The following is a 10,376-nucleotide window of genomic DNA, read 5'->3' as shown; positions in this document are numbered from 1 at the left end:
AAGATGCTTTTTTAAATGTTGCCAGTGGTTTTTTATCATCGTTATTCCAGGGACTCTGCCTGTTTGTGTTACTCTACCAGTCAGGAGACTGTGAGGTCATATAACAGCATTGTGCTGACTTCATATGCTGTTTCTGTTTCTGCTGGGGGCAGTGGCTGATGTGTAGCCATCACTATTCAAATTTAAGCAGTGGTTTGTATCTATGCTCTTGATCTATTTTGTGCATAAGCAGTCTGAAGGCAAATTGTCACAACTGGCACATGCTCTAATTACTTAATTATATGTATGGTGATATAGTGGTGGTATGCAAAACACAGAAGCAACTCTTCCTTCAGAAGACCCTTGCTTTACCTTTGCCTGGTCCATACTTACCTTCTTTCACTGTTTTTTATAGGGACTCTTTCTTGGCTTGCCTTCCTGTAGCTGGCCCTTTAAATTTAGCAGAGGCAGAAAGCTGCAGCCCTAATGCAGCCCTTTTATAACTGGCTGCTGCCTGCTGCATATCCCTCTCCTCCTAGCTGGTAAGTGTTTTAAACTTTGTCTAGGCTTTCCTGTAATTTTTCCTTTCTTATTGTCATGGTATTTCTGACCCCACTGCAAACAAGTATCAGAAATCCTGTGAGAGCTCATGTTCTTATGCAATTTCCAGCCAGTTTTTGTAGACTCTAGTGATTTAAAGCAAGTAGCTGAGTTTCCTTAGAGTTTACCCAACTTGGAACATTCAGAAGTTCACCATGACTCTTCTTCTGTAGAGGGAGTAATTTAGCTTTAAACTATAGACTATCAAACCACCATACCTCAAGGCTAGTCTGCTCTGTCTGCCTGTGCAGCAACCCCAGTGGCACTGGCGGGCCTTACAAACATAGTGCCCAAGCATGCTCCCACTGGAGTCACCAAGAACAAGATATACTTCATACAGCGAGGGACAGCAGAATATAACTCAAAAGAATGAAGTCCACTGTATCACATAAAGAGTTTCCCCATTTCCCTTTCTCTTTGTGCATCCAAAAGAAGCCCCTTACCTAAACTGCCCTATTTTAAATGTCATTTTTGCAGCGTATCCTGGTGATTTTTGTTGCCAAAGCCTCTTCCCCTTCCCCATCTGCATACAGTACTTGCAGTGACTCAGTCAAGGTTTTGAGAGTTTTTGAGCATGTATTTTAATGCTTATCCCTGATACGTTTAACACAGATTTATATAAACCACTTGCATCAATGGGTTTTTCAGGTGTCCAGATAATAAAAACCAAATCTTTTAAACTGAAAACATTGTATTATTTACTATATCAATATGCAGAAAGCCTTGATTATGGTGGACAATTTAGAAAAATGTTGTTTCCAAGGACATGGATATCACTTGGATAAGCTGTAGCTAGCATAATCCTTAGAGTGCCGATAACCACTTGAAGATCTCTTGAGTTTCAACATCTACAACCATTACACTTCAACCATTCTCTTCTATACAATGCAGCTGAACATTATGTTATAGTTTCCAGATCTATTTTGGGGTTTATCTTTTAAAATATAAGGTGACCTGGTTATGTAATATTATATAAATCATTTAGAAAAAAACCCACTATCCCTGAACATAGCTTTCAGCTTTTATGTTTTCCAGAAGTTGAAGAGCCAGAGACTGTGAAGTGTTCCCAATGATATATTCTTTAGTGCTATGTCCATTCTAATTTGTAATGCATCTACTGATAAGCTATACACCACTTCCCTTAAGGAGCTACTATTGTATTCAGCATTGTGAAAAAAAAAAAAGGTTTCATTTTTGTTTTATTAGAGGAACTACCCCAAATCAAATGTGTTCCCCTCCCCACAATGTTCTTTGAGAGTTTACCAGTATTTTTCAAAAACATCCATCATTCTGAAGCATTGATATGACTGTAACGTATATCTGGAGGTTTTTATGCTGGGATCAGTAGGTTCTAATTTCAACCTGTGAATGAAAATGTTTACCATTGTGAAAAGTTAAAAAGCAAGTGGTGAAAACATCAAGGTGCTTGCCATTCCTGCTAAGAAACAAGAAAGTTTTAGCACTGTCAGGAAGCTGGAAGGGTCAAGTCATAGCTGATTGGAGAGAGAATTGGGGCATGGACTCATCAAAACCTCTTTATAGTCAATACGTGTGCTTCTGGAGAAAGTTCCAGCTCTGTTAGTTTTACAGAGAGAGCTGTCTTGATGAGATTAATTGTCCACATAAAAGTTCTGTGCACGGGCACAGAGTAACTTGCATATTGGATCAAACCAATGATACATCTTGTCCTGTATAATGCCTCTGACAGTGGCCAATAAAGGATGCTTCAAAGAACAAATGGAGTAGATATTTCCACTGGGCTGTGCACAGTGTTTCCTAGCTCTTTTCCATAGGTGGTTACAGTGGATTTAGAACTCATCCATGTGTGAGTAGTACAAACAGTTCTTCCCAATGTGTATGCTCTCTCGCCTACCTAGGCTGAATTTTATCTGCCATTGTGTTGCCCACATGCATGCAACCCCTTTGAAGTTCCTCATAATCCACTCCAGACAAAGCCAAATAATTTTCTCTTATCCACAAATTTTGCCATCTTATTATTCATCCTCTTCCATATTAAGGGCTAGATCAGGGGTCGGCAACCTATGGCACGTGTGTCAAAGACGGCGCGCGAGCCCATTTTTAATGGCACGCTTTTGTCAGCCAGGCTGTAACTGCCAGCCCTGCTCAGCCTGCTGCTGAACCCAGGCCGGGAACCCAGCAGGCAGCAGTGTGCCATTAAAAATCCTGCCCGCCCTGGCCCGCTCTGCTCCCCCGCCCCCCCCCCCCCCCCCCCCCCCCCCCCCCCCCCCCCCCCCCCCCCGCGGGGGAAGCGTGAAGAAGCTTGGTCCTGCCGGCTGCTGCTGCAGAGCAGGCAAGTCCCCCCTCCCCCGCCTCTTCCCCCAGTATGCTGGGTTCCTGCCCCTCCTCCTCTCCCTCCCTGCCACCAATCAGCTGATGGCCCTTGCGCGGAAGGGGGAGAAGCGGAGCCACAGCGCACTCGCTGCTCCGGGGAGGAGGCGGAGAAGAGGTGGGGACGGGGCCTTGGGGAAGGGGGTTGGGGGTGGAATCAGGGCATATCCCCTCCAGCCCCCTGCCATGAGCCACTCTGGGCAGGGGGCTGGGAGCATCCCTACGACCCTAGCCCACGCTCCCAGTCCTCTGCCCTGACCCCTGCACCCCCCACACACCAGCCTCCTGCCCTGACCCCTGCACCCCCTCACACACACCCAGCCCTCTGCCCTGATCCCTGCACCTTCCACACACCCCAGCCTCCTGCCCTGACCCCTGCACCCCCCCACGATCCCCACCCTGACTCCAGCACCCCTCACACATGCCCCTAGCCCTCTGCCCTGACTCCTGCACCCTCCTCACACACTCCCAGCCCCCCCACACCCCATGCCCTGACTCTTGCACCCCCCACATTCCCAACCCCACCGTGAGCACCAAATGGGAGCTCCTGCACCCCTCCCCCACATTCCCACCTGTACCCCTCGCACCACATGGGAGCTACCCAGGTAAGCACTCCACACCCAAACCTCCTGCCCCAACCCTGAGCCCCCTCCCTCATTCTAGCTCCTCGCCAGACCCTACACCCCAACCCACAGCCTGCTCCTTCACCCCCAGCCCTGTGTTCAGTGCACTCCCATCCTCAGCTCAGTGCAGACAGAGAGGAAGAGAATGGGCTAGAACCAGGGAGAAGGTAGGTACCCACTCTATGTGGGCAGGGCCGGGATCCCAGACCGGCAGCTGGGACCCTGGCTGGCAGGAGCCGGCGGACGGAACCCCAGACCAGTAGTGCGCTGAGCGGCAGCGGGCTGAGCCACTCAGCCCACTGCTGGTCTGGGGTCCCAGCCACTGGCCCCACTCAGCCCGCTGCCGGTCTGGGGTTCTGGCTGCCGGTCCCTTGCCAGCCGGGGTCCCAGCCGCAGGCCCCACACAGCCCCCTGCTGGCCTAGGTGAACGGAACCCCAGGCTTGCAGCAGGCTGAGCGGGCCGGCGGCGTAAGATCAGCATTTTAATTTAACTTTAAATGAAGTTTCTTAAACATTTTGAAAACCTTGTTTACTTTACATACGACAATAGTTTAGTTATATAATATATAGACATAGAGAGAGAGACCTTCTAAAAAACGTTAAAATGTATTACTGGCACACAAAACCTTAAATTAAAGTGAATAAATGAAGACTTGGCACACCACTGCTGAAAGATTGCCGACCCCTGCATTAGACATTGAGCTGTGTGTAACACTGTGTGTACAGGCCCTGTGACAGGTCATATAAACCCCACACCAGATGGGAAGGGGTTAAAGAGGAGACTGGTTCCGTTAGCCCTATTCACTTGCACTGGGTGTTAGGCCTGGGAGCTGGACTTAAAAGGAGAGAAGCCTAACAGTTGAGGCCTGATGGTGAAGGAGAGCAGACAGGCAGTCTCAGTGTGTGACAGGAAGTTGGCTGGGGCCAGGTGGTAGCTGGAGACTGCAGACTGCCTGAACCTCTTGGTAGGAGAGCGGGCCTGGACCAGACATTTGGTTTGACTGAATCCTAGGAACCTGATACTGGGTGTTGAGACAAGCCATTGCAGCTGGGGCCTGCCTGCAAGCAAAGGGACTGATAGCCAATCACAGCTGGGCCAAACATTCTGTTGTTTTGTGCTTCTCTTGGATATTGACTAAAGGACTCCCCTACCCCAGAAGGGGTTGAACTCTGTAAAGCAAGTTGGCTGGATGGCTAAGCCACATCTACAGCAGAAGTGGGCTGAAGACCCCATGGGGAAACTGAGGCAGAAATACTGTGTTGCCACTCTGGTCTGCAAGAGGGTGTGCTGGGGTAGTATCTCTGTTACAGGCCCCAATTCAGAAAAGCACCTAAGTATGGTATTTAAATCCCAAGTCAAGGGAACTTAAGCATATGCTTAGTTGCTGTTCTGAATTGAGGCCTAAAATCAGTAATCATAGAATCATATTTTGGAAACTAGAGTAAATGGTTTTTATAGCTATTGTGCTGACATTCACAATACCTTCATGAGAGCATAGCTTGGTGACGTGTCATTCATTGCATGCTCCATCTCTCTCTCCAATTCTCTTTGGGCCACATCCTGCATCTTTCTCATAGTACCTTAAATGCGGTGGAACTGTCACAGGGCTGTCACCACTGGCAGAGTTGGCAGCAGACAGAGGGCATAGGAGGACTTCATACCAAGTGCTCACTGCAAAACTCTGCTCAGAGGTGCCTCTCTCATCGTTGTGCATAAGGGATATTGAAGGCATGGCTAGAGAACAGGCATATAGGAGGATGGTATTGCAGTTAAGAGGCTGGACTGGGACTCAAGGGATGAAATCCTGGCCCCAATAAAGTCAGTGGAAGTTTACCATTAACTTCAGTGAGGCCTGGAGTGTATCCAAGAAATTTAGGTTCAGTCCCTGGCTCTGTCAGAGTTTGCCTGTGTGATGCTGAGCAAGTCACTTAAGTATCTCTGCCTCCAATCTCCATCTGTAAAAAGGAAATAATATATAATAGTTAGTTGTTGTTTATTATTTCCCTACCTCAGAGGGGTGTTGAAAACAAAGATGTAGGTGTGAGGTTCTCAGAGGCTAGAAACATGCTGTCATGGGGTGTGTATATCCCATGCTGGCCTGGCAACCAAGGGCTGACTGCAGGAACTGCTGGCCAGTGCTGATTGGCAGCCTCACAGCAACTGGGAAAATAAAGGAGCTGAGGGGAAGGGTGGTTGCCAGAGGAGAAAGCGGGCTGGAGAAGGAAACTCCTGCTAACAAGCTGCTGAGACGTCGCTCAGAGGCAGCACGTAGAAAAGGGATGATCAGAGCCCCAGGTTGCAGAAGCCTACAAAAACCCAGGGAGGTCAGAAGGAGCTCAGGGCATAGCAGGAGAAGTTGTTGAGGCCTGATTCCACCTGTCTGGTTTAAGGGCCCTGAGCTGGTATCCAGCGGTGTGGGTCGGCCGGGGTTCTCCTATATCTGTAGGTCACCTGTCCTCAGAGGCTTAAGGACCGAAGGGATTTCCAGGGTACCAGGGTCAGCTGATCACACCAAGTATGAGGGGAAACCCCACACACCCCAGCAGGACTGAAACTTACACTCTTCATAGCCCAGAATGGGACTACCATAGAGGCTCGGGCAAGAAGAGCCGACTGACTGCCCAGCCACACTGAGTGAACTCGGTGCCCGTCTCTCTGACCAAAGTGGGTGCTGTCACACCAGCTCACTCTAGATAAGCAGATGGGGGAGTGGCCAGTGGATGCAGCTGTGTGTGAATCCTCAAGACTAAACTGCACTAGTAAAGGATGTGCAGGGACCCCAGATGCTGTGGAAGTGACAGAGAAGTGGCTCACAAATACTAAAATTCATCCAAAATATTTACAACCCCCCAAAACTTCAGTGCAAATAGGGCCAAATCCAAGTCTCATTGAAGAATAGTTCAGCATCATGGAGTTCAGTTTTGCTTCTTTCTTTACGGGAGATCTAGAATGCTAATAGAATAAGTCAAGTTGGTAATGCTGCTCTTTGAACTTCAGGGTGGGTTGAATGCTACAAATTCATGGGCCGCATAGAAAGTAACAGAATAAAAAGATAGCTCATAGCCTTAAAAAATCAGAGTATTTTGCAGGGGATTAAAGGTACAGTAATATGGTTCATCTAGCTAGCTATAAATTCAGTTACTGGAACCTCCTAAATCTAAGGTATTATAGTGTAGTAGCCCTCTGTGATTTAGCGTGGCAGTAAAACTACAATGAAATCCTTCTGAAATGAAACTATTTACTTGATGGGGATCAGTTCTTTAGATCTTTTGGGGGGAAAGTAACAGTTTTGCTGCCCTTCTGCCTACGGATAGGTCTCTTGATGTACTTCACTTTAACTTCAAGCATTGCAAGCAATTATCACTAAATAGAGTGAAAACATGCTCATTAAATGTGTGTCAGTTGTTATTAATCCAAGGAAAATAAACACTTCAAAGATGCTTTTTCTTTCTTTCTTTTTTTAGTGGAATCTGGTCCCAGGTTTCAGCATCTGCTGAGAGCCAAAATAAGAACTGTGCATTTCTGTTTCATACTTGAGAAGTATGTCTTCATTAGAAAGATGTGTTAAGAGAACTTGGAGTTGTTGTAGGATTGCTTGACAGACCATTTAGTGAAGTGTGCTGTATATAATTGAGAGCCTTTTTCCTCTGTTTTCTGCTGAAATTCATGCAACTCTAGAGTGGTTCAGTAAGAATCTGAAAACAGTGGGCATACAGCAGCCTAATCTAGCAGATTTCATGTTCCATTACATGGCATAAGAAATTAATCCCCTATTCAACAGACTCAAAATAGAAGTTTTTCTGCCTGCTTGGTAATTAGTCCTTTGCGAATTTGCATTTCATTGGTTTCTTCCCTATACATACTGGCACAGCTGCTCTTTGCTCACGATAAATTGTAATGGGGATCAAGAAAATGTACCTAATTTCAGGGTGGTATCATTGCCTAATAAAGCCTGTTGCATCTTGAGATTCACATACATATAGGTAATCTCCTTTTAGTTCCAGCAACATTTTCTCCCCTCATCTATTTAAGTAAAGGCTTAGTAAAATGAATGCACATGCCAACCATCTTCAGTTGACAAGACTAATGGTCAGGGAGCAGTCTTAAATCCATGCAAATGTTAGGTTAAACACTAGCGCAAGGCTACAGGAATACAGGGGGAAGGAATCCAGTAGGGAAAATACAGTTAGCACAATTTATATAAGGAAAATATCATAGAAATGCAGAGCTGTGCTTTTAGCCACTGATCATTAGGTCGCCTATAACCAATTTGTCCGTTGTCCTTAGTGATCATTCAAACTTATTGATCGAAAATCCTCATTGCACATAATGGACCAAATACATATTGGGGTAAGTGATCACTGAAGGCAAGCAACAGACTTGCTGTTGAACCTATTTGACCCCTTCTTTGGCTTCAATGGAAGCAAAGTCCGTAGAGTTGTACTGCTTATTCCAGGTGTGTCTGTGATTTCAGTGGAGTTGTGCTGACTTGTGCAAGATTAATTTAGTCCAATGTTTTTTGTGTCCTGCCTTTGAGTCTCAGTGCTCCGTGCTCAGTGTAAGTTCTGGTATATTATGTAAAGTAACTATATGAAAATAATGGGAACTTGTGTGTGTATTACAAAATATATCTCAGATATATGAGAGACAAGGTGGGTGAGGTAATATCTTTTATTGGACCAACTTCTCTTGGTGAGAGAGAGAAGCTTTCAAGCTACACAGAGCTCTTCTTCACGTGATCAGCTGAGCTGTGGCTTTCCAAAGTTACATCACTGAACTCATTAGCTTCCCCGGGTTTTTCCTTTTTAAAGTGCATTTATTGAAGGTTTCCAATACTTTGAGGAAATAATGCTAATAGATAAGAAAATCCATTGGGATTTTGGAAATGGTGAATATACCCAATTGTGTAGACACCACTTTAATATAAAGTATGACAAAGTGATCAAAGTATAAACCCTCTTTCCCCACCATTGTGTAATTTGAAAATGTGGTAATACAATAATTTACTAATGTATTGGCTAAAAGTCTCAAACTTTCTAAATAGTCATCTTTTTCTGACAAACTAAGCTCTTAACTGTGGACATTAGACAGTAAATGAAACAAATAATCAAGACTTAGGAGCTGACATTTTCAAATCAGTGCAGGATATTTAACCCCACACCTTCCATTATGCAGAGCACTTAAGTTTTAGAGCACTGTTTTGGAAATCTCAGCCCAGATGTGTAACTGAACCCATGATGTCTGCACAGGTTGGCTGGAAATATAAGGATGGGCTTTGTTATAAGACTTGAAGTTGCTCCTGGCTGTTTCCAGTCTAGCTGGAAGTAATGCAACTTGTGGTATTTTGGAACTTCTTTCTTGTGGTATTTTGGAACTTCTTTCTTGTGGTATTTTGGAACTTCTATCTCTGATCTAGGCTGCAATCAAGACATATAGAGGCCTGAAAGTGTGGCGGCCAATGAAGTGTACTTTTTCCAACCTACCAAAAGGTTCAGTTTAAGACTTGTGCTGAGATTTTGAATGAGCTCTGGGTTCTGTCCAGGGTGGCTTCATATGAAACCAGAAATGTGAATGAATGGAAGTCCTCTGGAATATCTCTGTTACTCAAATGTTTCCAAGCAATTCCTTGTTTCCCTCACTTTTGTAAGAAGTTAGACTGTCCACATTCAGTTTCCTCCAGGCACTCCCATGATTTAATTCCATTCAAGTATTTGCCTTTCATTTTTGGTTTTTAATGTCAACATTTCTTCTCTTCCTATTTCATCCCATGTAGGATTGAAATTTCATCATCAGCGCTACAGTATCTTGGGATTGTTGATGTTGATCCTTGGAGTCAGAGGGCAAACCCCTTGCAGAAAAAAATAAACTAAAACTGGAATGCATATTTTGATCCCTATCTTTCCAGTGTACATCTTTACGATGACATTACCCGTTCTTTTAATCACACCAGTAGAGAGTTATTGAAAATGCATTGACATTTCTATGTTTTCTTTTGACATTAATCAGGGTTAATTAAGTGATGATAAAGCTATAGGTAATGTTATCATGGACACTAATTACCCCCAATCATTCACCTTCTTAGGATGTGTCGTCATGACAGAGAGAATAAGAATGTTTGACATATGGTATGAAAACATAGTCAGCTTTTTCCCATTATTGGGATTTTGTTACAATAGCTAAACATGGGAAAGTACATACTTGGACTTTGTATCTGAATGTATATAAACATATATTCCCATTTCCTATCCACTAAGATTTTTGCAACAAGATGTTGGCAGATATGTGCAGTCAGGATTTAGCTTTACAACATGCCTGGGCAAATTGAGAGGAGGACAACAGACCAGATCTAAGTCCCACTGAAGACAACTTGGCTCTTTTCAGTGACTTCAGTGGGAGCTGAACTAAGCCACCACAAAACTCTAGCAGGAGGACAGAATCTCTGCAAAGAACTTCAGAGAGGAATAGGAGAGATGGCTGGCTACCGATATTAAAAACCTTTGGGAGATCATCCAGGAGGCTGTGTAGACTGCTCCTCACTAATTGTCCCAATGAGGGAGGGCATCTTCATCTCTCATTGGCCTATTCTTCCCAGCTAACTTTGCTTTTTAAAAACAGATTTATCAGACTTTGACTCCCTCAGGGAACTGATGGGCAGGATTCCCTGGGAGAATAACATGAGGGGGAAAGGAGTCCAGGAGAGCTGGCTGTATTTTAAAGAATCCTTATTGAGGTTACAGGGACAAACCATCCTGATGTGTAGAAAGAATAATAAATATGGCAGGCGACCAGTTTGGCTTAACATTGAAATCCTTGCTGATCTTACA

General features: G+C 44.8%; 1 protein-coding gene across 2 annotated transcripts in view; it reads left to right on the top strand.

The window, feature by feature from the left end:
• Positions 1–471: 471 nt before the first annotated feature.
• Positions 472–10,376, top strand: part of STAC (SH3 and cysteine rich domain) — a 196,011-nt gene continuing 186,106 nt past the window's right edge. For both annotated transcript variants that reach the window (XM_043540672.1, XM_007057225.4), the window contains exon 1: positions 472–521. The gene's annotated coding sequence lies outside the window, so the exon portion shown is untranslated. The remainder of the gene's footprint in view (positions 522–10,376) is intronic.

The sequence above is a fragment of the Chelonia mydas genome, chromosome 2 (assembly GCF_015237465.2).
Source record: "Chelonia mydas isolate rCheMyd1 chromosome 2, rCheMyd1.pri.v2, whole genome shotgun sequence".
NCBI lineage: Eukaryota > Metazoa > Chordata > Testudines > Cheloniidae > Chelonia > Chelonia mydas.
The sequence above is the reverse complement of the archived record's forward strand: the minus strand, read 5'-3'. Positions and strand labels throughout refer to the sequence as shown.